This window comes from Carica papaya, chromosome 5 (assembly GCF_054855325.1).
Source record: "Carica papaya isolate Zhongbai chromosome 5, ASM5485532v1, whole genome shotgun sequence".
Lineage (NCBI taxonomy): Eukaryota > Viridiplantae > Streptophyta > Magnoliopsida > Brassicales > Caricaceae > Carica > Carica papaya.
Window position 1 is genome coordinate 31,501,662 of NC_142313.1, and position 26,097 is coordinate 31,527,758.

Here is a 26,097-nt window from a genome sequence, read left to right on the forward strand (position 1 = left end):
CACCTCCCGTTCTCGTTCTAATATCAAGTAAAATACTACGGTGCCGTGACTCACATTTGCGAATAGACCTGAGGACCATAATTCAAGTCGCGCGTAACGTCGAAAGAATCATCTGCAAAAAAATGGGTGCAACACGAGGACTTCACAAGAAAATGGGTGAAATATAAGGACTTCGCAGGAGGTAACCCATGCTAGTGCTACTCTCGCCCAAGCACCCTTACCTACGGAGTTCTGATAGAATCCGTTGCATTAGTGCTGGTATGATCGCACCTGTTTCATTCTGCACTGCAAATACATACACTCTTTCTCCTCCCATCCCCCCTCCCGTCATTTGTTTCCTTGTGCGTGCACTCTGCATCTCTCTTTCTCGTTCTAATATCAAGTAATATGCCCCGGCACCGTGACTCACATTTGCAAATAAACCAGTGGTTTATAATTCCATTCGCGTGTAACGTCGAACAACCCATCCGAATACTAATCTCGCCCAAGCACACTTCACTGCGGAGTTCTGATGGGATCCGGTGCATTAGTGCTGGTATGATCGCACCAGTTTAATTTTGCGCTGCAAATACATAAACTCATTCCCCTTTCTTCCCCCTCCCGTCATTTGTTTCCTTGTGCGTGCGCACTGCACCTCCCGTTCTCATTCTAATATCAAGTAAAATGCTACAGCGCCGTGACTCACATTTGCGAATAAACCTGAGGACCATAATTCAAGTCGCGCGTAACGTCGAAAGAATCATCTGCAAAAAAATGGGTGCAACACGAGGACTTCACAAGAAAATGGGTGGAATATAAGGACTTCGCAGGAGGTAACCCATGCTAGTACTACTCTCGCCAAAGCACCCTTACCTACGGAGTTCTGATAGAATCCGATGCATTAGTGCTGGTATGACCGCACCTGTTTCATTTCATGCTGAAAATACATACACTCCTTTTTCCCTCCCCCCCTCCCATCATTTGTTTCCTTGTGCGTTCACACTGCACCTTTCCTTCTCGTTCTAATATCGATTAAAATACCCCTGATTCTTGACCCACATTTGCGTATAAACCAGCGGACCATAGTTCTAGTCGCGCGTAACGTCGAATGATCCGTCTGAAAAAAAATTGGTGCGACACGAGGACTTCCCAGGAGGTCACCTATCCGAGTACTACTCACGCCCAAGCACACTTAACTGCGGAGTTCTGATGGGATCCGGTGCATTAGTGCTGGTATGATCGCACCCGTTCAATTCAGCGCTGCAAATACATAAACTCCTTCTCCTTTCTTCCCCCTCCCGTTATTTGTTTTCTTGTGCGTTCACACTTCACCTGCTACGGTGCCGTGACTCACATTTGCGAATAAACCTGAGGACCATAATTTAAGTCACGCGTATCGTCGAAAGAATCATCTGCAAAAAAATGGGTGCAACACGAGAACTTCCTAAGAAAATGGATGAAATATAAGGACTTCGCAGGAGGTCACCCATCCTAGTTCTACTCTCGCCCAAGCATCATTAACTTGCGGAGTTCTGATAGAATCCGTTGCATTGGTGCTGGTATGATTGCTCATGTTTCATTCTGCGTTTCAAATACATACACTTTTTCTCCCTCCATCCCCCCTCCCGTTATTTGTTTCCTTGTGCGTGCACTCTGCATCTCTCCTTCTCGTTTTAATATCGATTAAAATGCCCTTGCTTCTTGACTCACATTTTCATATAAATCAGTGGACCCTAGTTCCAGTCGCACGTAACGTCGAACGATCCGTCTGAAAAAAAAAATTAGTGCGACACGAGGAGTTCCCAGGAGGTCACCCATCCGAGTACTACTCCCACGCAAGCACACTTAACTGCTGAGTTCTGATGGGATCCGGTGCATTAGTGATGGTATGATCGCACCTGTTTAATTTTGCGCTGCAAATACATAAACTCCTTATCCTTTCTTCCCCCTCCTGTCATTTATTTCCTTGTGCGTGCGCACTGTACCTCTCGTTCTCGTTCAAATATCTAGTAAAATGCCACGGCGCCGTGACTCACATTTGCGAATAAATCTGCGGAACATAATTAAAGTTGCGCGTAACGTCGAACGGCACATCTGAAAAAAAGAAAATGGGTTCAACACGAGAACCTCCCAGGAGGTAACCCATCATTGTACTACTTTGGCCAAAGCACACTTAACTGCGGAGTTCTGATGGGATCCGGTGCATTTGTGCTAGTGTGACTGCACCTGTTTAATTTCGTGCTGAAAATACATACACTCCTTCTTCCCTCCCCCCTCCCATCATTTGTTTCCTTGTGCGTTCACACTGCACCTCTCCTTCTTGTTCTAATATCGATTAAAATGCCCCTGATTCTTGACTCACATTTGTGTATAAACCAGCGGACCATAGTTCCAGTCGCACCTAACGTCGAACGACCCATCTGAAAAAAAATTATTGCGATACGAGGACTTCTCAAGAGGTCACCCATCCAAGTACTACTCTCGCCCAAGCACACTTAACTGCAGAGTTCTGATGGGATCCAGTGCAGTAGTGCTGGTATGATGCCACTTGTTTAATTTTGGGCTTCAAATACATACACTCATTCTTGTTTCTTCCTCATCCCGTCATTTGTTTCCTTGTGCGTGCGCACTACACCTCCCGTACTCGTTCTAATATCAAGTAAAATGCCACGGTGTCGTGACTCACATTTGCAAATAAATCTGCGGACCATAAATCAAGTCGCGCGTAACGTCGAAAGAATCATCTGCAAAAAGATGGATACAACACGAGGTCACCCATCCGAGTACTTTTCTCGCCCAAGCACCCTTAACTGCGGAGTTCTGATAGAATCTGTTGCATTACTGCTGGTATGATCCCTCATGTTTCATTCTACAATGCAAATACACACACTCTTTCTCCTTCCATCCCCCCTCCCATCATTTGTTTCCTTGTGCGTGCACTCTGCATCTCTCTTTCTCGTTCTAATATCAAGTAATATGACCCGGCACCGTGACTCACCTTTGCAAATGAACCAGCGGTTTATAATTCCATTCGCGCGTAACGTCGAACAACCCATCCAAAAAAAAATGGGTGCAACACGAGGGCTTTCCAAGTGGTCACCCATCCGAGTACTACCCTCGCCCAAGCACACTTAACTGCGGAGTTCTGATGGGATCCGGAGTTTTGGTGCTGGTATGATCGCACCTGTTTAATTTCGCGCTGCAAATACATACACTCCTTCTCCTTTCTTCCCCCTTCGGTCAATTGTTTCCTTGTGCGTTCACACTTCACCTCTCATTCTCGTTCTAATATCGATTAAAATGCCCCTGATTCTTGACTCACATTTGCGTATAAACCAACGGACCCTAGTTCCAGATGCGCGTAACGTCGAACGACCCGTCTGAAAAAAAAATTAGTGCGACACGAGGACTTCCCAGGAGGTCATCCATCCGAGTACTAATCTCACCCAAGCACACTTAACTGCAGAGTTCTGATGGGATCCGGGGCTTTAGTGCTGGTATGATCGCACCTGTTTAGTTTCGCGCTACAAATACATACACTCCTTCTCCTTTCTTCCCCCTCCCGTCATTTGTTTCCTTGTGCGTTCACACTTCACCTCTCATTCTCGTTCTAATATCGATTAAAATGCCCCTTCTTCTTGACTCACATTTGCGTATAAACCAGCAGACCCTAATTCCAGTCGCGCGTAACTTCGAACAACCCGTCTGAAAAAAAATTGGTGCGGCACGAGGACTTCCCAGGAGGTCACCCATCCGAGTACTACTCTCGCCCAAGCACACTTGACTGCGAAGTTCTGATGGGATCCGGTGCATTAGTCCTGGTATGATCGCACCCGTTTAATTCCGCGCCGCAAATACATAAACTCCTTCTCCTTTCTTCCCCCTCCCGTCATTTGTTTCCTTGTGCGTGCGCACTGCACCTCCCGTGCTCGTTCTAATATCAATAAAATGCTACGGTGCCGTGACTCACATTTGCGAATAAACTTAAGGACCATAATTCAAGTCGCGTGTAACGTCGAAAGAATCATCTGCAAAAAAATGGGTGCAACACGAGGACTTTCTAAGAAAATAGGTGAAATATAAGGACTTCGCATGAGGTCACCCATCCTAGTGCTACTCTCGCCCAAGCACCCTTAACTTGCAGAGTTCTGATAGAATCCGTTGCATTGGTGCTGGTTTGATCGCTCATGTTTCATTCTGCGCTGCAAATACATACACTCTTTCTCCCTCCATCCCCTCTCCCGTCATTTGTTTTCTTGTGCGTGCACTCTGCATCTCTCCTTCTCGTTCTAATATCAAGTAAAATGCCCGAGTATCGTGACTCACCTTTGCGAATGAACCAGCGGTTTATAATTTCATTCGCGCGTAACGTCGAGCGACCCACCTGAAAAAAAATGGGTGCAACACGAGGACTTCCCAGGAGGTCACCATAAATCAAGTCGCGCGTAACGTCGAAAGAATCATCTGCAAAAAGATGGGTGCAACACGAGGACCTCCCAAGAAAATGGGTGAAATATAAGGACTTCGCAGGACGTCACCCATCCGAGTACTTTTCTCGCCCAAGCACCCTTAACTGCGGAGTTCTGATAGAATCCTTTGCATTAGTGCTGGTATGATCCCTCATGTTTCATTCTGCACTGCAAATACATACACTCTTTCTCCTCCCATCCCCCCTCCCGTCATTTGTTTCCTTGTGCGTGCACTCTGCATCTCTCTTTCTCGTTCTAACATCAAGTAAAATGCCCTGGCACCGTGACTCACCTTTGCAAATGAACCAGCGGTTTATAATTCCACTCGCGCGTAACGTCGAACAACCCATCCGAAAAAAATAGGTGCAACACGAGGGCTTCACAAGTGGTCACCCATCCGAGTACTACTCTCACCCAAGAACACTTAACTGCGGAGTTCTGATGGGATCTGGGGCTTTAGTGCTGGTATGATTGCACCTGTTTAATTTCGCGCTGCAAATACATACACTCCTTCTCCTTTCTTCCCCCTCCGGTAATTTGTTTCCTTGTGCGTTCACACTTCACCTCTCATTCTCGTTCTAATATCGATTAAAATGCCCCTGCTTCTTGACTCACATTTGCGTATAAACTAGCGGACCCTAATTCCAGTCGCGCGTAACGTCGAACGACCCGTCTGAAAAAAAATTGGTGCGACCCGAGGACTTCCAAAAAGGTCATCCATCCGAGTACTACTCTTGCCCAAGCACACTTAACTGCGGAGTTCTGATTGGATCCGGTGCATTAGTGCTGGAATGATTGCACCTGTTTAATTTTGCGCTGCAAATACATAAACTCATTCCCCTTTTGTCCCCCTCCCGTTATTTGTTTCCTTGTGCGTAAGCACTGTAGCTCCCGTTCTCGTTCTAATATCAAGTAAAATGCTACAGTGCCGTGACTCACATTTGTGAATAAACCTGAGGACCATAATTCAAGTCGCGCGTAACGTCGAAAGAATCATCTGCAAAAAAATAGGTGCAACACGAGGACTTCCTAAGAAAATGGGTGAAATATACGGACATCGCAGGAGGTCACCCATCCTAGTGCTACTCTCGCCCAAGAACCCTTAACATGCGGAGTTATGATAGAATCCGTTGCATTGGTGCTGGTATGATTGCTCATGTTTCATTCTGCGCTACAAATACATACACTTTTTCTCCCTCCATCCCCCCTCCCGTCATTTGTTTCCTTGTGCGTGCACTCTGCATCTCTCCTTCTCGTTCTAATATCGATTAAAATGCCCCTGTTTCTTGACTCACATTTGCATATAAACCAATGGACCCTAGTTCCAGTCGCGCGTAACGTCGAACGACCCGTCTGAAAAAAATTAGTGCGACACGAGGACTTCCCAGGAGGTCACCCATCCGAGTACGACTCTCGCCCAAGCACACTTAACTGCGGAGTTCTGATGGGATCCGATGCATTAGTGCTGGTATGATCGCACCTGTTTAATTTTGCGCTGCAAATACATAAACAACTTCTCCTTTCTTCCCCCTCCCGTCATTTGTTTCCTTGTGCGTGCGCACTGCACCTCTCGTTCTCGTTCAAATATCAAGTAAAATGCTACAGCGCCGTGACTCACATTTGCGAATAAACCTGAGAACCATAATTCAAGTCGCACGTAACGTCGAAAGAATCATCTGCAAAAAAATGGGTGCAGCACGAGGACTTAACAAGTGGCCACCTATCCGAGTACTACTCTCGCCCAAGCACACTTAACTGCGGAGTCATGATGGGATCTGTTGCATTAGTGCAGGTATGATCGCACCTGATTAATTTCGCATTGCAAATACATACATTCCTTCTCCTTCCCTCCCCCTCCCATCAATTGTTTCCTTGTGCGTTCACACTGCACCTCTTCTTCTCGTTCTAATATCGATTAAAATGCCCCTGCTTCTTGACTCACATTTGCGTATAAACCAGCGGACCCTATTTTCAGTCGCGCATAACGTCGAACGACCCGTTTGAAAAAAAATTGGTGCGACACGAGGACTTCCCAAGAGCTCACCCATCCGAGTACTACTCTCGCCCAAGCACACTTAACTGCGGAGTTCTGATGGGATCCGGTGCATTAGTGCTGGTATGATCGCACCCGTTTAATTCAACGCTGCAAATACATAAACTCCTTTCCTTTCTTCCCCTTCCCGTCATTTGTTTCCTTGTGCGTTCACACTTCACCTCTCATTCTCGTTCTAATATCGATTAAAATGCCCCTCCTTCTTGACTCACATTTGCGTATAAACCAGCGGACCCTAGTTCCAGACGCGCGTAACGTCGAACGACCCATCTGAAAAAAAATTGGTGCGACACGAGGACTTCCCAGGAGGTCACCCATCCGAGTACTAATCTCGCTAAAGCACACTTCACTGCGGAGTTCTGATGGGATCCGGTGCATTAGTGCTGGTATGATCGCACCTGTTTAATTTCGCGCTGCAAATAAATAAACTCTTTCCCCTTTCTTCCCCCTCCCGTCATTTTTTTCCTCGTGCTTGCGCACTACACCTCCCGTTCTCGTTCTAATATCATGTAAAATACTACAGCGTCGTGACTCACATTTGCGAATAAACCTGAGGACCATAATTCAAGTCGCGTGTAACGTCGAAAGAATCATCTGCAAAAAAATGGGTGCAACACGAGGATTTCACAAGAAAATGGGTTAAATATAAGGACTTCGTAGGAGGTAACCCACGCTAGTACTACTCTCGCCCAAGCGCACTTAACTGCGGAGTTCTGATGGGATCCGGTGCATTAGTGCTGGTATGATCACACCCGTTTAATTCAAAGCAGCAAATACATAAACTCCTTCTCCTTTCTTCCCCCTCCCGTTATTTGTTTTCTTGTGCGTTCACACTTCACCTCTCATTCTCGTTCTAATATCGATTAAAATGCCCTTGCTTCTTGACTCACATTTGCCTATAAACCAGCGGACCCTAGTTCCAGTCGCGCGTAATGTCGAACGACCCGTCTGAAAAAAAATTGTTGCGACATGAGGACTTCCCAAAAGGTCACCCATCTGAGTACTACTCTCACAAAAGCACACTTAACTGCGGAGTTCTGATGGGATCCGGTGCATTAGTGCTGGTATGATCGCACCCGTTTAATTCAGCGCTGCAAATACATAAACTCCTTTTCCTTTCTTCCCCCTCCCGTCATTTGTTTCCTTGTGCGTGCGCACTGCACCTCCCGTGCTAATTCTAATATCAAGTAAAATGCTATGGTGCCGTGACTCACATTTGCGAATAAACCTGAGGACCATAATTCAAGTCACGCGTATCGTCAAAAGAATCATCTGCAAAAAAATGGGTGCAACACGAGAACTTCCTAAGAAAATGGATGAAATATAAGGACTTCGCAGGAGGTCACCCATCCTAGTGCTACTCTCGCCCAAGCATCCTTAACTTGCGGAGTTCTGATAGAATCCGTTGCATTGGTGCTGGTATGATTGCTCATGTTTCATTCTGCGCTTCAAATACATACACTTTTTCTCCCTCCATCCCCCCTCCCGTTATTTGTTTCCTTGTGCGTGCACTCTGCATCTCTCCTTCTCGTTTTAATATCGATTAAAATGCCCCTGCTTCTTGACTCATATTTGCATATAAATCAGTGGACCCTAGTTCCAGTCGCACGTAACGTCGAACGATCCGTCTGAAAAAAAATAATTAGTGCGACACGAGGACTTCCCAGGAGGTGACCCATCCGAGTACTACTCCCGCGCAAGCACACTTAACTGCTGAGTTCTGATGGGATCCGGTGCATTAGTGATGGCATGATCGCACCTGTTTAATTTTGCGCTGCAAATACATAAACTGCTTATCTTTTCTTCCCCCTCCCGTCATTTATTTCCTTGTGCGTGCGCACTGTACCTCTCGTTCTCGTTCAAGTATCAAGTAAAATGCCACGGCGCCATGACTAACATTTGCGAATAAATCTGCAGACCATAATTAAAGTCGCGCGTAACGTCGAACGGCACATCTGAAGAATAGAAAATGGGTGCAACACGAGAACTTCACAAGAAAATGGGTGAAATATAAGGACTTCACAGGAGGTAACCCATGCTAGTACTACTCTCACCGAAGCACCCTTACCTACGGAGTTCTGATAGAATCCGTTCCATTAGTGCTGGTATGATCGCACCTGTTTCATTTCATGCTGAAAATACATACACTCCTTCTCCTTCCCTCCCCCTCCCATCAATTATTTCTTTGTGCGTTCACACTGCACCTCTCCTTCTCGTTCTAATATCGATTAAAATGCCCCTGCTTCTTGACTCACATTTGCCTATAAACCAGCGGACCCTAGTTCCAGTCGCGTGTAACATCGAACGACCCGTCTGAAAAAAAATTGGTGCGACACGAGGACTTCCCAGGAGGTCACCCATCCGAGTACTACTCTCGCCAAAGCACACTTAACTGCGGAGTTCTGATGGGATCCGATGCATTAGTGCTGGTATGATCGCACCCTTTTAATTCTGCGCTGCAAATACATAAACTCCTTCTCCTTTCTTCCCCCTCCCGTCATTTGTTTCCTTGTGCGTGCGCACTGCACCTCCCGTGCTCGTTCTAATGTCAAGTAAAATGCTACGGTGCCGTGACGCACATTTGCGAATAAACCTGAGGACCATAATTCAAGTTGCGCGTATCGTCGAAAGAATCATCTGCAAAAAAATAAGTGCAACACGAGGACTTCCTAAGAAAATGGGTGAAATATAAGGACTTCACAGGAGGTCATCCATCCTAGAGTTACTCTCGCCGAAGCACCCTTAACTTGCGGAGTTCTGATAGAATTCGTTGCATTGGTGCTGGTATGATTGCTCATGTTTCATTCTGCGCTGCAAATACATACACTTTTTCTCCCTCCATCCCCCCTCCCGTCATTTGTTTCCTTGTGCGTGTACTCTGCATCTCTCCTTCTCGTTCTAATATCGATTAAAATGCCCCTGCTTCTTGACTCACATTTGCGTATAAACCAGTGGACCCTAGTTCCAGTCGTGCGTAACCTCGAACGACCCGTCTGAGAAAAAAAATTAGTGCGACACAAGGACTTCCCAAGAGGTCACCCATCCGAGTACTACACTCACCCAAGCACACTTAACTGCGGAGTTCTGGTGGGATCCGATGCATTAGTGCTGGTATGATCGCACCTGTTTAATTTTGCGCTGCAAATACATAAACTCCTTCCCCTTACTTCCCCCTCCCGTCATTGTTTCCTTGTGCGTGCGCACTGCACCTCTCATTCTCGTTCAAATATCAAGTAAAATGCCACGGCGCCGTGACTCACATTTGCGAATAAATCTGCGGACCATAATTAAAGTCGCGCGTAACGTCGAACAACACATCTGAAAAAAAGAAAATGGGTGCAACACGAGAACTTCCTAGGAGGTAACCCATCATTGTACTACTTTCTCCAAAGCACACTTAACTGCGGAGTTCTGATGGGATCCGGTGCATTTGTGCTGGTGTGACCGCACCTGTTTAATTTCATACTGAAAATACATACACTCCTTCTTCCCTCCTCCCCTCCCATCATTTGTTCCCTTGTGCGTTCACACTGGACCTCTCCTTCTCGTTCGAATATCGATTAAAATGCCCCTGATTCTTGACTCACATTTGCGTATAAACCAGCGGACCATAGTTCCAGTCGCGCGTAACCTCGAACGACCCATCTGAAAAAAAATTTTTGCGATACGAGGACTTCCCAAGAGGTCACCCATCCGAGTACTACTCTCGACCAAGCACACTTAACTGCAGAGTTCTGGTGGGATCCAGTGCAATAGTGCTGGTATGATCGCACCAGTTTAATTTTGTGCTGCAAATACATAAACTCCTTCCCCTTACTTCCCCCTCCCGTCATTGTTTCCTTGTGCGTGCGCACTGCACCTCTCATTCTCGTTCAAATATCAAGTAAAATGCCACGGCGCCGTGACTCACATTTGCGAATAAATCTGCGGACCATAATTAAAGTCGCGCGTAACGTCGAACGACACATCTGAAAAAAAGAAAATGGGTGCAACACGAGAACTTCCTAGGAGGTAACCCATCATTGTACTACTTTCTCCAAAGCACACTTAACTGCGGAGTTCTGATGGGATCCGTTGCATTAGTGCTGGTATGACCGCACCTGTTTAATTTCATGCCGAAAATACATACACTCCTTCTTCCCTCCTCCCCTCCCATCATTTGTTCCCTTGTGCGTTCACACTGGACCTCTCCTTCTCGTTCGAATATCGATTAAAATGCCCCTGATTCTTGACTCACATTTGCGTATAAACCAGCGGACCATAGTTCCAGTCGCGCGTAACCTCGAACGACCCATCTGAAAAAAAATTTTTGCAATACGAGGACTTCCCAAGAGGTCACCCATCCGAGTACTACACTCACCCAAGCACACTTAACTGCGGAGTTCTGGTGGGATCCGATGCATTAGTGCTGGTATGATCGCACCTGTTTAATTTTGCGCTGCAAATACATAAACTCCTTCCCCTTACTTCCCCCTCCCGTCATTGTTTCCTTGTGCGTGCGCACTGCACCTCTCATTCTCGTTCAAATATCAAGTAAAATGCCACGGCGCCGTGACTCACATTTGCGAATCAATCTGCGGACCATAATTAAAGTCGCGCGTAACGTCGAACGACACATCTGAAAAAAAGAAAATGGGTGCAACACGAGAACTTCCTAGGAGGTAACCCATCATTGTACTACTTTCTCCAAAGCACACTTAACTGCGGAGTTCTGATGGGATCCGTTGCATTAGTGCTGGTATGACCGCACCTATTTAATTTCATGCTGAAAATACATACACTCCTTTTTCCCTCCCCCCCTCCCATCATTTGTTTCCTTGTGCGTTCACACTGCACCTCTCCTTCTCGTTCTAATATCGATTAAAATACCCCTGATTCTTGACCCACATTTGCGTATAAACCAGCGGACCATAGTTCCAGTCGCGCGTAATGTCGAAAGACCCGTCTGAAAAAAAATTGGTGCGACACAAGGACTTCCCAGGAGGTCACCCATCCGAGTACTACTCTCGCCCAAGCACACTTAACTGCGGAGTTCTGATGGGATCCAGTGCAATAGTGCTGGTATGATCGCACCAGTTTAATTTTGTGCTGCAAATACATAAACTCATTCCCCTTTCTTCCCTCTCCCGTCATTTGTTTCCTTGTGCGTGCGCACGGCACCTCCCGTTCTCGTTCTAGTATAATGTAAAATGCTACAGCGCCGTGACTCACATTTGCGAATAAACATGAGGACCATAATTCAAGTCGCGCGTAACGACGAAAGAATCATCTGCAAAAAAATGGGTGCAACACGAGGACTTCACAAGAAAATGGGTGAAATATAAGGACTTCGCAAGAGGTAACCCATGCTAGTACTACTCTCGCCCAAGCACCCTTACCTACGGAGTTCTGATAGAATCCTTTGCATTAGTGATGATATGATCGCACCTGTTTCATTTCGTGCTGAAAATACATACACTCCTTCTCCTTCCCTCCCCCTCCCATCAATTGTTTCCTTGTACGTTCACACTGCACCTCTCATTCTCGTTCTAATATCGATTAAAATGCCCCTGCTTCTTGACTCACATTTGCGTATAAACAAGCGGACTCCAGTTCCAGTCGCGCGTAACGTCGAATGACCCGTCTGAAAAAAAATTGGTGCGACACGAGGACTTCCCAGGAGGTCACCTATCCGAGTACTACTCACGCCCAAGCACACTTAACTGCGGAGTTCTGATGGGATCCGGTGCATTAGTGCTGGTATGATCGCACCCGTTCAATTCAGCGCTGCAAATACATAAACTCCTTCTCCTTTCTTCCCTCTCCCGTCATTTGTTTCCTTGTGCGTGCGCACTGCACCTCCCGTGCTAATTCTAATATCAAGTAAAATGCTACGGTGTCGTGACTCACATTTGCGAATAAACCTGAGGACCATAATTTAAGTCACGCGTATCGTCAAAAGAATCATCTGCAAAAAAATGGGTGCAACACGAGAACTTCCTAAGAAAATGGATGAAATATAAGGACTTCGCAGGAGGTCACCCATCCTAGTTCTACTCTCGCCCAAGCATCATTAACTTGCGGAGTTCTGATAGAATCCGTTGCATTGGTGCTGGTATGATTGCTCATGTTTCATTCTGCGTTTCAAATACATACACTTTTTCTCCCTCCATCCCCCCTCCCGTTATTTGTTTCCTTGTGCGTGCACTCTGCATCTCTTCTTCTCGTTTTAATATCGATTAAAATGCCCTTGCTTCTTGACTCACATTTTCATATAAATCAGTGGACCCTAGTTCCAGTCGCACGTAACGTCGAACGATCCGTCTGAAAAAAAAAATTAGTGCGACACGAGGAGTTCCCAGGAGGTGACCCATCCGAGTACTACTCCCGCGCAAGCACACTTAACTGCTGAGTTCTGATGGGATCCGGTGCATTAGTGATGGTATGATCGCACCTGTTTAATTTCGCGCTGCAAATACATAAACTCCTTATCCTTTCTTCCCCCTCCCGTCATTTATTTCCTTGTGCGTGCGCACTGTACCTCTCGTTCTCGTTCAAATATCTAGTAAAATGCCACGGCGCCGTGACTCACATTTGCGAATAAATCTGCGGACCATAGTTCCAGTCGCACCTAACGTCGAACGACCCATCTGAAAAAAAATTGTTGCGATACGAGGACTTCTCAAGAGGTCACCCATCCAAGTACTACTCTCGCCCAAGCACACTTAACTGCAGAGTTCTGATGGGATCCAGTGCAGTAGTGCTGGTATGATGCCACTTGTTTAATTTTGGGCTTCAAATACATACACTCATTCTTGTTTCTTCCTCATCCCGTCATTTGTTTCCTTGTGCGTGCGCACTGCACCTCCCGTACTCGTTCTAATATCAAGTAAAATGCCACGGTGTCGTGACTCACATTTGCAAATAAATCTGCGGACCATAAATCAAGTCGCGTGTAACGTCGAAAGAATCATCTGCAAAAAGATGGCTACAACACGAGGTCACCCATCCGAGTACTTTTCTCGCCCAAGCACCCTTAACTGCGGAGTTCTGATAGAATCTGTTGCATTACTGCTGGTATGATCCCTCATGTTTCATTCTGCAATGCAAATACACACACTCTTTCTCCTTCCATCCCCCCTCCCGTCATTTGTTTCCTTGTGCGTGCACTCTGCATCTCTCTTTCTCGTTCTAATATCAAGTAATATGACCCGGCACCGTGACTCACCTTTGCAAATGAACCAGCGGTTTATAATTCCATTCGCGCGCAACGTCGAACAACCCATCCAAAAAAAAATGGGTGCAACACGAGGGCTTTCCAAGTGGTCACCCATCCGAGTACTATCCTCGCCCAAGCACACTTAACTGCGGAGTTCTGATGGGATCCGGAGTTTTGGTGCTGGTATGATCGCACCTGTTTAATTTCGCGCTGCAAATACATACACTCCTTCTCCTTTCTTCCCCCTCCGGTCATTTGTTTCCTTGTGTGTTCACACTTCACCTCTCATTCTCGTTCTAATATCGATTAAAATGCCCCTGCTTCTTGACTCACATTTGCGTATAAACCAACGGACCCTAGTTCCAGATGCGCGTAACGTCGAACGACCCGTCTGAAAAAAAAATTAGTGCGACACGAGGACTTCCCAGGAGGTCATCCATCCGAGTACTAATCTCACCCAAGCACACTTAACTGCAGAGTTCTGATGGGATCCGGGGCTTTAGTGCTGGTATGATCGCACCTGTTTAGTTTCGCGCTACAAATACATATACTCCTTCTCCTTTCTTCCCCCTCCCGTCATTTGTTTCCTTGTGCGTTCACACTTCACCTCTCATTCTCGTTCTAATATCGATTAAAATGCCCCTGCTTCTTGACTCACATTTGCGTATAAACCAGCGGACCCTAGTTCCAGTCGCGCGTAACTTCGAACAACCCGTCTGAAAAAAAATTGGTGCGACACGAGGACTTTCCAGGAGGTCACCCATCCGAGTACTACTCTCGCCCAAGCACACTTGACTGCGAAGTTCTGATGGGATCCGGTGCATTAGTGCTGGTATGATCGCACCCGTTTAATTCCGCGCTGCAAATACATATACTCCTTCTCCTTTCTTCCCCCTCTCGTCATTTGTTTCCTTGTGCGTGCGCACTGCACCTCCCGTGCTTGTTCTAATATCAAGTAAAATGCTACGGTGCCGTGACTCACATTTGCGAATAAACCTAAGGACCATAATTCAAGTCGCGTGTAACGTTGAAAGAATCATCTGCAAAAAAATGGGTGCAACACGAGAACTTTCTAAGAAAATAGGTGAAATATAAGGACTTCGCATGAGGTCACCCATCCTAGTGCTACTCTCGCCCAAGCACCCTTAACTTGCAGAGTTCTGATAGAATCCGTTGCATTGGTGCTGGTTTGATCGCTCATGTTTCATTCTGCGCTGCAAATACATACACTCTTTCTCCCTCCATCCCCTCTCCCGTCATTTGTTTTCTTGTGCGTGCACTCTGCATCTCTCCTTCTCGTTCTAATATCAAGTAAAATGCCCAAGTATCGTGACTCACCTTTGCGAATGAACCAGCGGTTTATAATTTCATTCGCGCGTAACGTCGAGCGACCCACCTGAAAAAAAATGGGTGCAACACGAGGACTTCCCAGGAGGTCACCATAAATCAAGTCGCGCGTAACGTCGAAAGAATCATCTGCAAAAAGATGGGTGCAACACGAGGACCTCCCAAGAAAATGGGTGAAATATAAGGACTTCGCAGGACGTCACCCATCCGAGTACTTTTCTCGCCCAAGCACCCTTAACTGCGGAGTTCTGATAGAATCCTTTGCATTAGTGCTGGTATGATCCCTCATGTTTCATTCTGCACTGCAAATACATACACTCTTTCTCCTCCCATCCCCCCTCCCGTCATTTGTTTCCTTGTGCGTGCACTCTGCATCTCTCTTTCTCATTCTAACATCAAGTAATATGCCCTGGCACCGTGACTCACCTTTGCAAATGAACCAGCGGTTTATAATTCCACTCGCGCGTAACGTCGAACAACCCATCCGAAAAAAATAGGTGCAACACGAGGGCTTCACAAGTGGTCACCCATCCGAGTACTACTCTCACCCAATAACACTTAACTACGGAGTTCTGATGGGATCTAGGGCTTTAGTGCTGGTATGATTGCACCTGTTTAATTTCGCGCTGCAAATACATACACTCCTTCTCCTTTCTTCCCCCTCCGGTAATTTGTTTCCTTGTGCGTTCACACTTCACCTCTCATTCTCATTCTAATATCGATTAAAATGCCCCTGCTTCTTGACTCACATTTGCGTATAAACTAGCGGACCCTAATTCCAGTCGCGCGTAACGTCGAACGACCCGTCTGAAAAAAAATTGGTGCGACACGAGGACTTCCAAAAAGGTCACCCATCCGAGTACTACTCTCGCCCAAGCACACTTAACTGCGGAGTTCTGATTGGATCCGGTGCATTAGTGCTGGAATGATTGCACCTGTTTAATTTCGCCCTGCAAATACATAAACTCATTCCCCTTTTGTCCCCCTCCCGTCATTTGTTTCCTTGTGCGTAAGCACTGTAGCTCCCGTTCTCGTTCTAATATCAAGTAAAATGCTACAGTGCCGTGACTCACATTTGTGAATAAACCTGAGGACCATAATTCAAGTCGCGCGTAACGTCGAAAGAATCATCTGCAAAAAAATAGGTGCAACACGAGGACTTCCTAAGAAAATGGGTGAAATATACGGACTTCGCAGGAGGTCACCCATCCTAGTGCTACTCTCGCCCAAGCACCCTTAACATGCGGAGTTCTGATAGAATCCGTTGCATTGGTGCTGGTATGATTGCTCATGTTTCATTCTGCGCTACAAATACATACATTTTTTCTCCCTCCATCCCCCTCCCGTCATTTTTTCCTTGTGCGTACACTCTACATCTCTCCTTCTCGTTCTAATATCGATTAAAATGCCCCTGTTTCTTGACTCACATTTGCATATAAACCAATGGACCCTAATTCCAGTCGCGCGTAACGTCGAACGACCCATCTGAAAAAAAAAATTAGTGCGACACGAGGACTTCCCAGGAGGTCACCCATCCGAGTACGACTCTCGCCCAAGCACACTTAACTGCGGAGTTCTGATGGGATCCGGTGGATTAGTGCTGGTATGATCGCACCTGTTTAATTTTGCGCTGCAAATACATAAACAACTTCTCCTTTCTTCCCCCTCCCGTCATTTGTTTCCTTGTGCGTGCGCACTGCACCTCTCGTTCTCGTTCAAATATCAAGTAAAATGCTACAGTGCCGTGACTCACATTTGCGAATAAACCTGAGAACCATATTTCAAGTCGCACGTAACGTCGAAAGAATCATCTGCAAAAAAATGGGTGCAGCACGAGGACTTAACAAGTGGCCACCTATCCGAGTACTACTCTCGCCCAAGCACACTTAACTGCGGAGTCATGATGGGATCTGTTGCATTAGTGCAGGTATGATCGCACCTAATTAATTTCGCATTGCAAATACATACATTCCTTCTCCTTCCCTCCCCCTCCCATCAATTGTTTCCTTGTGCGTTCACACTGCACCTCTTCTTTTCGTTCTAATATCGATTAAAATGCCTCTGCTTCTTGACTCACATTTGCGTATAAACCAGCGGACCCTGTTTTCAGTCGCGCGTAACGTCGAACGACCCGTCTGAAAAAAAATTGTTGCGACACGGGGACTTCCCAGAAGGTCACCCATCCGAGTACTACTCTCGCAAAAGCACACTTAACTGCGGAGTTCTGATGGGATCCGGTGTATTAGTGCTGGTATGATCGCACCCGTTTAATTTAGCGCTGCAAATACATAAACTCCTTTTCCTTTCTTCCCCCTCCCGTCATTTGTTTCCTTGTGCGTGCGCACTGCACCTCCCGTGCTAATTCTAATATCAAGTAAAATGCTACGGTGCCGTGACTCACATTTGCGAATAAACCTGAGGACCATAATTCAAGTCACGCGTATCGTCGAAAGAATCATCTGCAAAAAAATGGGTGCAACACGAGAACTTCCTAAGAAAATGGATGAAATATAAGGACTTCGCAGGAGGTCACCCATCCTAGTGCTACTCTCGCCCAAGCATCCTTAACTTGCGGAGTTCTGATAGAATCCGTTGCATTGGTGCTGGTATGATTGCTCATGTTTCATTCTGCGCTTCAAATACATACACTTTTTCTCCCTCCATCCCCCCTCCCGTTATTTGTTTCCTTGTGCGTGCACTCTGCATCTCTCCTTCTTGTTTTAATATCGATTAAAATGCCCCTGCTTCTTGACTCACATTTGCATATAAATCAGTGGACCCTAGTTCCAGTCGCACGTAACGTCGAACGATCCGTCTGAAAAAAAATAATTAGTGCGACACGAGGACTTCCCAGGAGGTGACCCATCCGAGTACTACTCCCGCGCAAGCACACTTAACTGCTGAGTTCTGATGGGATCCGATGCATTAGTGATGGCATGATCGCACTTGTTTAATTTTGCGCTGCAAACACATAAACTCCTTATCCTTTCTTCCCCCTCCCGTCATTTATTTCCTTGTGCGTGCGCACTGTACCTCTCGTTCTCGTTCAAGTATCAAGTAAAATGCCACGGCGCCGTGACTAACATTTGCGAATAAATCTGCGGACCATAATTAAAGTCGCGCGTAACGTCGAACGGCACATCTGAAGAATAGAAAATGGGTGCAACACGAGAACTTCACAAGAAAATGGGTGAAATATAAGGACTTCACAGGAGGTAACCCATGCTAGTACTACTCTCACCGAAGCACCCTTACCTACGGAGTTATGATAGAATCCGTTCCATTAGTGCTGGTATGATCGCACCTGTTTCATTTCGTGCTGAAAATACATACACTCCTTCTCCTTCCCTCCCCCTCCCATCAATTGTTTCTTTGTGCGTTCACACTGCACCTCTCCTTCTCGTTCTAATATCGATTAAAATGCCCCTGCTTCTTGACTCACATTTGCCTATAAACCAGCGGACCCTAGTTCCAGTCGCGTGTAACATCGAATGACCCGTCTGAAAAAAAATTGGTGCGACACGAGGACTTCCCAAGAGGTCACCCATCCGAGTACTACTCTCGCCAAAGCACACTTAGCTGCGGAGTTCTGATGGGATCCGATGCATTAGTGCTGGTATGATCGCACCCTTTTAATTCCACGCTGCAAATACATAAACTCCTTCTCCTTTCTTCCCCCTCCCGTCATTTGTTTCCTTGTGCGTGCGCACAGCACCTCCCGTGCTCGTTCTAATGTCAAGTAAAATGCTACGGTGTCGTGACGCACATTTGCGAATAAACCTGAGGACCATAATTCAAGTCGCGCGTATCGTCGAAAGAATCATCTGCAAAAAAATGGGTGCAACACCAGGACTTCCTAAGAAAATGGGTGAAATATAAGGACTTCACAGGAGGTCATCCATCCTAGAGCTACTCTCGCCGAAGCACCCTTAACTTGCGGAGTTCTGATAGAATCCGTTGCATTGGTGCTGGTATGATTGCTCATGTTTCATTCTGCGCTGCAAATACATACACTTTTTCTCCCTCCATCCCCCCTCCCGTCATTTGTTTCCTTGTGCGTGCACTCTGCATCTCTCCTTCTCATTCTAATATCGATTAAAATGCCACAGATTCTTGACTCACATTTGCGTATAAACCAGTGGACCCTAGTTCCAGTCGCGCGTAACCTCGAACGACCCGTCTGAGAAAAAAAATTAGTGCGACACAAGGACTTCCCAAGAGGTCACCCATCCGAGTACTACACTCACCCAAGCACACTTAACTGCGGAGTTCTGGTGGGATCCGATGCATTAGTGCTGGTATGATCGCACCTGTTTAATTTTGCGCTGTAAATACATAAACTCCTTCCCCTTACTTCCCCCTCCCGTCATTGTTTCCTTGTGCGTGCGCACTGCACCTCTCATTCTCGTTCAAATATCAAGTAAAATGCCACGGCGCCGTGACTCACATTTGCGAATAAATCTGCGGACCATAATTAAAGTCGCGCGTAACGTCGAACGACACATCTGAAAAAAAAAAAAATGGGTGCAACACGAGAACTTCCTAGGAGGTAACCCATCATTGTACTACTTTCGCCAAAGCACACTTAACTGCGGAGTTCTGATGGGATCCGGTGCATTTGTGCTGGTGTGACCGCACCTGTTTAATTTCATGCTGAAAATACATACACTCCTTCTTCCCTCCTCCCCTCCCATCATTTGTTCCCTTGTGCGTTCACACTGGACCTCTCCTTCTCGTTTGAATATCGATTAAAATGCCCCTGATTCTTGACTCACATTTGCGTATAAACCAGCGGACCATAGTTCCAGTCACGCGTAACCTCGAACGACCCATCTGAAAAAAAATTTTTGCGATACGAGGACTTCCCAAGAGGTCACCCATCCGAGTACTACTCTCGACCAAGCACACTTAACTGCAGAGTTCTGATGGGATCCAGTGCATCAGTGCTGGTATGATGCCACTTGTTTATTTTTGCGCTTCAAATACATACACTCCTTCTCTTTTCTTCCACCTCCCGTCATTTGTTTCCTTCTGCGTGCGCACTGCACCTCCCGTACTCGTTCTAATATCAAGTAAAATGCCACGGCGCCGTGACTCACATTTGCGAACAAACCTGCGGACCATAAATCAAGTCGCGCGTAACGTCGAAAGAATCATCTGCAAAAAGATGGGTACAACACGAGGACCTCCCAAGAAAATGAGTGAAATATAAGGACTTCGCAGGAGGTAACCCATCCGAGTACTACTCTCGCCCATGCACACCTAACTGCGGAGTTTTGATGGGATCCGGGGCTTTAGTGCTGGTATGATCGCACCTGTTTAATTTCGCGCTGCAAATACATACACTCCTTCTCCTTTATTCCCCCTCCCGTCAATTGTTTCCTTGTGCGTTCACACTGCACCTCTCATTCTCGTTCTAATATCGATTAAAATGCCCCTGCTTCTTGACTCACCTTTGCGTATAAACCAGCGGACCCTAGTTCCAGTCGCGCGTAACGTCGAACGACCCGTCTGAAAAAAAATTGGTGCGACACTAGGACTTCCCAAGAGGTCGCCCATCTGAGTACTAATCTCGCCCAAGCACACTTAAATGCAGAGTCCTGATGGGATCCGGTGCATTAGTGCTGGTATGATCGCACCTGTTTAATTTTCCGCTGCAAATACATAAACTCATTCCCCTTTCTTCCCCCTCCCGTCATTTGTTTTATTGTGCGTGCGCACTGCACCTCTCGTTCTCGTTCAAATATCAAGTAAAATGCCATGGCGCCGTGACTCACATTTGCAAAAAAACCTGCGGACCATAATTAAAGTCGCGCGTAACGTCGAACAGCACATCTGAAAAAAAGAAAATGGGTGGAACACGAGAACTTCCCAGGGGGTAACCCATCATTGTACTACTTTCGCCAAAGCACACTTAACTACGGAGTTCTGATGGGATCCGGTGCATTTGTACTGGTGTGACCGCACATGTTTAATTTCGTGCTGAAAATACATACACTCCTTCTTCCCTCCCCCCCTCCCATCATTTGTTTCCTTGTGCGTTCACACTGCACCTCTCCTTCTCGTTCTAATATCGATTAAAATGCCCCTGATTCTTGACTCGCATTTGCGTATAAACCAGCAGACCATAGTTCCAGTCGCGCGTAACGTCGAACGACCCATCTGAAAAAAAAATTTTGCGATACGAGGACTTCCCAAGAGGTCACCCATCCGAGTACTACTCTCGACCAAGCACACTTAACTGCAGAGTTCTGATGGGATCCAGTGCATCAGTGCTGGTATGATGCCACTTGTTTAATTTTGCGCTTCAAATACATACACTCCTTCTCTTTTCTTCCTCCTCCCGTCATTTGTTTCCTTGTGCGTGCGCACTGCACCTCCCGTACTCGTTCTAATATCAAGTAAAATGCAACGGCGCCGTGACTCACATTTGCGAATAAACCTGCGGACCATAAATCAAGTCGCGCGTAAAGTCGAAAGAATCATCTGTAAAAAGATGGGTGCAACACGAGGACCTCCCAAGAAAATGGGTGAAATATAAGGACTTCGCAGGACGTCACCCATCTGAGTACTTTTCTCGCCCAAGCACCCTTAACTGCGAAGTTCTGATAGAATCCGTTGCATTAGTGCTGGTATGATCCCTCATGTTTCATTATGCACTGCAAATACATACACTCTTTCTCCTTCCATCCCCCCTCCCGTCATTTGTTTCCTTGTACGTGCGCACTGCACCTCTCGTTCTTGTTCAAATATCAAGTAAAATGCCACGGCGCCGTGACTCAACTTTGCAAATGAACCAGCGGTTTATAATTCTATTTGCGCGTAACGTCGAACAACCCATCCGAAAAAAAATAGGTGCAACACAAGGGCTTCCCAAGTGGTCACCCATCCGAGTACTACTCTCGCCCAAGCACACTTAACTGCGGAGTTCTGATGGGATCCAGGGCTTTAGTGCTGGTATGATCGCAGCTGTTTAAATTCGCGCTGCAAATACATACACTCCTTCTCCTTTCTTTCCCCTCCCGTCATTTGTTTCCTTGTGCGTTCACACTTCACCTCTCATTCTCGTTCTAATATCGATTAAAATGCCCCTGCTTCTTGACTCACATTTGCGTATAAACCAGCGGACCCTAATTCCAGACGCGCATAACGTCGAACGACCAGTCTGAAAAAAAATTGGTGCAATACGAGGACTTCCCAGGAGGTCACCCATTCGAGTACTAATCTCGCCCAAGCACACTTAACTGCGGAGTTCTGATGGGATCCGGTGCATTACTGCTGGTATGATCGCAACCGTTTAATTCCGCGCTGCAAATACATAAACTCCTTCTCCTTTCTTCCCCATCCCGTCATTTGTTTCCTTGTGCGTGCGCACTGCACCTCCCGTTCTCGTTCTAATATCAAGTAAAATGCTACAGCGCCGTGACTCACATTTGCGAATAAACCTGAGGACCATAATTCAAGTCGTGCATAACGTCGAAAGAATCATCTGCAAAAAAATGGGTGCAACACGAGGACTTCACAAGAAAATGGGTGAAATATAAGGACTTCGCAGGAGGTAACCCATGCTAGTACTACTCTCGCCCAAGCACCCTTACCTACGGAGTTCTGATAGAATCCGTTGCATTAGTGCTGGTATGATCGCACCTGTTTCATTTCGTGCTGAAAATACATACACTCCTTCTCCTTCCCTCCCCCTCCCATCAATTGTTTCCTTGTGCGTTCACACTGCACCTCTCCTTCTCGTTCTAATATCGATTAAAATGCCCCTGCTTCTTGACTCACATTTGCGAATAAAAAAGCGGACCTCGGTTCCAATCGCGCGTAACGTCGAACGACCCGTCTGAAAAAAAATTGGTGCGACACGAGGACTTCCCATGAGGTCACCCATTCGAGTACTACTCTCGCCCAACCACACTTAACTGCGTAGTTCTGATGGGATCCGGTGCATTACTGCTGGTATGATCGCAACCGTTTAATTCCGCGCTGCAAATACATAAACTCCTTCTCTTTTCTTCCCCATCCCGTCATTTGTTTCCTTGTGCGTGCGCACTGCACCTCCTGTTCTCATTCTAATATCAAGTAAAATGCTACAGCGCCGTGACTCACATTTGCGAATAAACCTGAGGACCATAATTCAAGTCGCGCGTAACGTCGAAAGAATCATCTGCAAAAAAATGGGTGCAACACGAGGACTTCGCAGGAGGTAACCCAGGCTAGTACTACTCTCGCCCAAGCACCCTTACCTACGGAGTTCTGATAGAATCCGTTGCATTAGTGCTGGTATGATCGCACCTGTTTCATTTCGTGCTGAAAATACATACACTCCTTCTCCTTCCCTCCCCCTCCCATCAATTGTTTCCTTGTGCGTTCACACTGCACCTCTCCTTCTCGTTCTAATATCGATTAAAATGCCCCTGCTTCTTGACTCACATTTGCGTATAAAAAAGCGAACCCCGGTTCCAGTCGTGCGTAACGTCGAATGACCCGTCTGAAAAAAAATTGGTGCGACACGAGGACTTCCCATGAGGTCACCCATTCGAGTACTACTCTCGCCCAACCACACTTAACTGCGGAGTTCTGATGGGATCCGGTGCATTACTGCTGGTATGATCGCAACCGTTTAATTCCGCGCTACAAATACATAAACTCCTTCTCCTTTCTTCCCCATCCCGTCATTTGTTTCTTTGTGCGTGCGCACTGCACCTCCCGTACTCGTTCTAATATCAAGTAAAAATCTACGGTGCCGTGACTCATATTTGCGAATAAACCTGAGGACCATAATTCAAGTCGCGCGTATCGTCGAAAGAATCATCTGCAAAAAAATGTGTGCAACACGAGGACTTTCAAAGAAAATGGGTGAAATATAAGGACTTCGAAGGAGGTCACCCATCCTAGTGCTACTCTCGCCCAAGCACCCTTAACTTGCGGAGTTCTGATAGAATCAATTGCATTTATGCTGGTATGATTGCTCATGTTTCATTCTGCGCTGTAAATACATACACTTTTTCTCCCTCCATCCCCCCTCCCGACATTTGTTTCCTTGTGCGTGCACTCTGCATCTCTCCTTCTCGTTCTAATATCGATTAAAATGCCCCTTCTTATTGACTCACATTTGCGTATAAACCAGTGGACTCTAGTTCCAGTCGCGCGTAACGTCGAACGACTCGTCTGAAAAAAAAAATAGTGCGTCAGGAGGACTTCCCAGGAGGTCACCCATCTGAGTACTACCCTCGCCCAAGCACACTTAACTGCGGAGTTCTAATGGGATCCGGTGCATTAGTGCTGGTATGGTCGCAACTCTTTAATTTTGCGCTGTAAATACATAAACTCCTTCTCCTTTCTTCTCCCTCCCGTCATTTGTTTCCTTTTGCATGCGCACTGCACCTCTCGTTCTTGTTCAAATATCAAGTAAAATGCCACGGCGCCGTGACTCACATTTGCGAATAAATCTGCGGACCATAATTAAAGTCGCGCGTAACGTCGAATGACACATCTGAAAAAAAGAAAATGGGTGCGACACGAGAACTTCCCAGGAGGTAACCCATCATTGTACTACTTTCACCAAAGCACACTTAACTGCGGAGTTCTGATGGGATCCAGTGCATTTGTGCTGGTGTGACCGCACCTGTTTAATTTCGGGCTGAAAATACATGCACTCCTTCTTCCCTCCCCCCCTCCCATCATTTGTTTCCTTGTGCGTTCACACTGCACCTCTCATTCTCGTTCTAATATCGATTAAAATGCCCTTGATTCTTGACTAACATTTGCGTATAAACGAGTGGACCATAGTTCCAATCACGCGTAACGTCGAACGACCCATCTGAAAAAAAATTGTTGCGATACAAGGACTTCCCAACAGGTCACCCATCCGAGTACTACTCTCGCCCAAGCACACTTAACTGCAGGGTTCTGATGGGATCCAGTGCATTAGCGCTGGTATGATGCCACTTGTTTAATTTTGAGCTTCAAATAGATACACTCCTCTTTTTTTCCTCATCCCGTCATTTGTTTCCTTGTGCGTGCGCACTGCACCTCCCGTACTCGTTCTAATATCAAGTAAAATGCCACGGCGCCGTGACTCACATTTGCGAATAAACCTGCGGACCATAAATCAAGTCGCGCGTAACGTCGAAAGAATCATCTGCAAAAAGATGGGTGCAACACGAGTACCTCCCAAGAAAATGGGTGAAATATAAGGACTTCGCAGGAGGTCATCTATCCGAGTACTTTTCTCGCCCAAGCACCCTTAACTGCGGAGTTCTGATAGAATCTGTTGCATCAGTGCTGGTATGATCCCTCATGTTTCATTCTGCACTGCAAATACATACACTCTTTTTCCTCCCATCCCCCTCCCGTCATTTGTTTCCTTGTGCGTGCACTCTGGATCTCTATTTCTTGTTCTAATATCAAGTAATATGCCCCGGCACCGTGACTCACCTCTGCAAATGAACCAGCGGTTTATAATTCCCTTCGAGCGTAACGTAGAACAACCCATCCGAAAAAAAATAGGTGCAACACGAGGGCTTCCCAGGTGGTCACCGATCCGAGTACTATTCTCGCCCAAGCACACTTAACTGCGGAGTTCTAATGGGATTCGGTGCATTTGTGCTGGTATGGTCGCAACTGTTTAATTTTGCGCTGTAAATACATAAACTCCTTCTCCTTTCTTCCCCCTCCCGTTATTTGTTTCCTTGTGCGTGCGCACTGCACCTCTCGTTCTTGTTCAAATATCAAGTAAAATGTCACGGCGCCGTGACTCACATTTGCGAATAAATCTGCGGACCATAATTAAAGTCGCGCGTAACGTCGAATGACACATCTGAAAAAAAGAAAATGGGTGCAACACGAGAACTTCCCAGGAGGTAACCCATCATTGTACTACTTTGGCCAAAGCACACTTAACTGCGGAGTTCTGATGGGATCCGGTGCATTAGTGCTGGTGTGACCGCACCTGTTTAATTTCGTGTTGAAAATACATACACTCCTTCTTCCCTCCCCCCCTCCCATAATTTGTTTCCTTGTGCGTTCACACTGCACCTCTCCTTCTC

The 26,097-nt window shown here is 46.4% G+C and overlaps 7 non-coding genes and 43 pseudogenes across 7 annotated transcripts; all 50 read right to left on the minus strand.

Annotated features, from left to right (window-relative positions):
- Nucleotides 1–1,107: 1,107 nt before the first annotated feature.
- Nucleotides 1,108–1,226, minus strand: LOC148264765 (5S ribosomal RNA). Its single transcript, XR_015819882.1, has one exon. It is a non-coding gene; the product is annotated as a 5S ribosomal RNA (ribosomal RNA).
- Nucleotides 1,227–1,760: 534 nt separating this feature from the next.
- Nucleotides 1,761–1,879, minus strand: LOC148264766 (5S ribosomal RNA; annotated as a pseudogene).
- Nucleotides 1,880–2,088: 209 nt separating this feature from the next.
- LOC148264767 (5S ribosomal RNA) lies at nt 2,089–2,207 on the minus strand (annotated as a pseudogene).
- Nucleotides 2,208–2,410: 203 nt separating this feature from the next.
- LOC148264768 (5S ribosomal RNA) lies at nt 2,411–2,528 on the minus strand (annotated as a pseudogene).
- A 518-nt stretch (nt 2,529–3,046) lies between these two features.
- On the minus strand, nt 3,047–3,165 carry LOC148264769 (5S ribosomal RNA). The gene has a single exon (XR_015820019.1). It is a non-coding gene; the product is annotated as a 5S ribosomal RNA (ribosomal RNA).
- Nucleotides 3,166–3,371: 206 nt separating this feature from the next.
- LOC148264770 (5S ribosomal RNA) lies at nt 3,372–3,490 on the minus strand (annotated as a pseudogene).
- A 205-nt stretch (nt 3,491–3,695) lies between these two features.
- Nucleotides 3,696–3,814, minus strand: LOC148264771 (5S ribosomal RNA; annotated as a pseudogene).
- A 994-nt stretch (nt 3,815–4,808) lies between these two features.
- LOC148264772 (5S ribosomal RNA) lies at nt 4,809–4,927 on the minus strand (annotated as a pseudogene).
- Nucleotides 4,928–5,132: 205 nt separating this feature from the next.
- LOC148264773 (5S ribosomal RNA) lies at nt 5,133–5,251 on the minus strand (annotated as a pseudogene).
- Nucleotides 5,252–5,811: 560 nt separating this feature from the next.
- On the minus strand, nt 5,812–5,930 carry LOC148264774 (5S ribosomal RNA; annotated as a pseudogene).
- Nucleotides 5,931–6,459: 529 nt separating this feature from the next.
- Nucleotides 6,460–6,578, minus strand: LOC148264775 (5S ribosomal RNA). Its single transcript, XR_015820673.1, has one exon. It is a non-coding gene; the product is annotated as a 5S ribosomal RNA (ribosomal RNA).
- Nucleotides 6,579–6,782: 204 nt separating this feature from the next.
- Nucleotides 6,783–6,901, minus strand: LOC148264776 (5S ribosomal RNA; annotated as a pseudogene).
- A 235-nt stretch (nt 6,902–7,136) lies between these two features.
- Nucleotides 7,137–7,255, minus strand: LOC148264777 (5S ribosomal RNA; annotated as a pseudogene).
- A 205-nt stretch (nt 7,256–7,460) lies between these two features.
- Nucleotides 7,461–7,579, minus strand: LOC148264778 (5S ribosomal RNA; annotated as a pseudogene).
- A 564-nt stretch (nt 7,580–8,143) lies between these two features.
- On the minus strand, nt 8,144–8,262 carry LOC148264779 (5S ribosomal RNA; annotated as a pseudogene).
- A 563-nt stretch (nt 8,263–8,825) lies between these two features.
- On the minus strand, nt 8,826–8,944 carry LOC148264780 (5S ribosomal RNA; annotated as a pseudogene).
- A 563-nt stretch (nt 8,945–9,507) lies between these two features.
- On the minus strand, nt 9,508–9,626 carry LOC148264781 (5S ribosomal RNA; annotated as a pseudogene).
- Nucleotides 9,627–9,834: 208 nt separating this feature from the next.
- On the minus strand, nt 9,835–9,953 carry LOC148264782 (5S ribosomal RNA; annotated as a pseudogene).
- A 204-nt stretch (nt 9,954–10,157) lies between these two features.
- LOC148264783 (5S ribosomal RNA) lies at nt 10,158–10,276 on the minus strand (annotated as a pseudogene).
- Nucleotides 10,277–10,484: 208 nt separating this feature from the next.
- On the minus strand, nt 10,485–10,603 carry LOC148264784 (5S ribosomal RNA; annotated as a pseudogene).
- A 204-nt stretch (nt 10,604–10,807) lies between these two features.
- Nucleotides 10,808–10,926, minus strand: LOC148264785 (5S ribosomal RNA; annotated as a pseudogene).
- Nucleotides 10,927–11,134: 208 nt separating this feature from the next.
- Nucleotides 11,135–11,253, minus strand: LOC148264786 (5S ribosomal RNA; annotated as a pseudogene).
- Nucleotides 11,254–11,457: 204 nt separating this feature from the next.
- Nucleotides 11,458–11,576, minus strand: LOC148264787 (5S ribosomal RNA). Its single transcript, XR_015821093.1, has one exon. It is a non-coding gene; the product is annotated as a 5S ribosomal RNA (ribosomal RNA).
- A 559-nt stretch (nt 11,577–12,135) lies between these two features.
- On the minus strand, nt 12,136–12,254 carry LOC148264788 (5S ribosomal RNA). Its single transcript, XR_015819883.1, has one exon. It is a non-coding gene; the product is annotated as a 5S ribosomal RNA (ribosomal RNA).
- A 563-nt stretch (nt 12,255–12,817) lies between these two features.
- Nucleotides 12,818–12,936, minus strand: LOC148264789 (5S ribosomal RNA; annotated as a pseudogene).
- Nucleotides 12,937–13,141: 205 nt separating this feature from the next.
- Nucleotides 13,142–13,259, minus strand: LOC148264790 (5S ribosomal RNA; annotated as a pseudogene).
- A 518-nt stretch (nt 13,260–13,777) lies between these two features.
- LOC148264791 (5S ribosomal RNA) lies at nt 13,778–13,896 on the minus strand. The gene has a single exon (XR_015820415.1). It is a non-coding gene; the product is annotated as a 5S ribosomal RNA (ribosomal RNA).
- A 206-nt stretch (nt 13,897–14,102) lies between these two features.
- On the minus strand, nt 14,103–14,221 carry LOC148264792 (5S ribosomal RNA; annotated as a pseudogene).
- Nucleotides 14,222–14,426: 205 nt separating this feature from the next.
- Nucleotides 14,427–14,545, minus strand: LOC148264793 (5S ribosomal RNA; annotated as a pseudogene).
- Nucleotides 14,546–15,540: 995 nt separating this feature from the next.
- On the minus strand, nt 15,541–15,659 carry LOC148264794 (5S ribosomal RNA; annotated as a pseudogene).
- Nucleotides 15,660–15,864: 205 nt separating this feature from the next.
- On the minus strand, nt 15,865–15,983 carry LOC148264795 (5S ribosomal RNA; annotated as a pseudogene).
- Nucleotides 15,984–16,544: 561 nt separating this feature from the next.
- On the minus strand, nt 16,545–16,663 carry LOC148264796 (5S ribosomal RNA). The gene has a single exon (XR_015820005.1). It is a non-coding gene; the product is annotated as a 5S ribosomal RNA (ribosomal RNA).
- A 529-nt stretch (nt 16,664–17,192) lies between these two features.
- On the minus strand, nt 17,193–17,311 carry LOC148264797 (5S ribosomal RNA; annotated as a pseudogene).
- A 564-nt stretch (nt 17,312–17,875) lies between these two features.
- On the minus strand, nt 17,876–17,994 carry LOC148264798 (5S ribosomal RNA; annotated as a pseudogene).
- Nucleotides 17,995–18,557: 563 nt separating this feature from the next.
- Nucleotides 18,558–18,676, minus strand: LOC148264799 (5S ribosomal RNA; annotated as a pseudogene).
- Nucleotides 18,677–19,239: 563 nt separating this feature from the next.
- On the minus strand, nt 19,240–19,358 carry LOC148264800 (5S ribosomal RNA; annotated as a pseudogene).
- A 209-nt stretch (nt 19,359–19,567) lies between these two features.
- On the minus strand, nt 19,568–19,686 carry LOC148264801 (5S ribosomal RNA; annotated as a pseudogene).
- Nucleotides 19,687–19,890: 204 nt separating this feature from the next.
- LOC148264802 (5S ribosomal RNA) lies at nt 19,891–20,008 on the minus strand (annotated as a pseudogene).
- A 560-nt stretch (nt 20,009–20,568) lies between these two features.
- LOC148264803 (5S ribosomal RNA) lies at nt 20,569–20,687 on the minus strand (annotated as a pseudogene).
- Nucleotides 20,688–20,894: 207 nt separating this feature from the next.
- Nucleotides 20,895–21,015, minus strand: LOC148264804 (5S ribosomal RNA; annotated as a pseudogene).
- Nucleotides 21,016–21,219: 204 nt separating this feature from the next.
- Nucleotides 21,220–21,337, minus strand: LOC148264805 (5S ribosomal RNA; annotated as a pseudogene).
- A 561-nt stretch (nt 21,338–21,898) lies between these two features.
- LOC148264806 (5S ribosomal RNA) lies at nt 21,899–22,017 on the minus strand (annotated as a pseudogene).
- A 205-nt stretch (nt 22,018–22,222) lies between these two features.
- LOC148264807 (5S ribosomal RNA) lies at nt 22,223–22,341 on the minus strand (annotated as a pseudogene).
- Nucleotides 22,342–22,900: 559 nt separating this feature from the next.
- LOC148264808 (5S ribosomal RNA) lies at nt 22,901–23,019 on the minus strand (annotated as a pseudogene).
- Nucleotides 23,020–23,224: 205 nt separating this feature from the next.
- On the minus strand, nt 23,225–23,343 carry LOC148264809 (5S ribosomal RNA; annotated as a pseudogene).
- A 205-nt stretch (nt 23,344–23,548) lies between these two features.
- Nucleotides 23,549–23,667, minus strand: LOC148264810 (5S ribosomal RNA; annotated as a pseudogene).
- A 562-nt stretch (nt 23,668–24,229) lies between these two features.
- On the minus strand, nt 24,230–24,348 carry LOC148264811 (5S ribosomal RNA; annotated as a pseudogene).
- Nucleotides 24,349–24,557: 209 nt separating this feature from the next.
- Nucleotides 24,558–24,676, minus strand: LOC148264812 (5S ribosomal RNA; annotated as a pseudogene).
- Nucleotides 24,677–25,555: 879 nt separating this feature from the next.
- LOC148264813 (5S ribosomal RNA) lies at nt 25,556–25,674 on the minus strand (annotated as a pseudogene).
- A 209-nt stretch (nt 25,675–25,883) lies between these two features.
- Nucleotides 25,884–26,002, minus strand: LOC148264814 (5S ribosomal RNA; annotated as a pseudogene).
- Nucleotides 26,003–26,097: the final 95 nt, after the last annotated feature.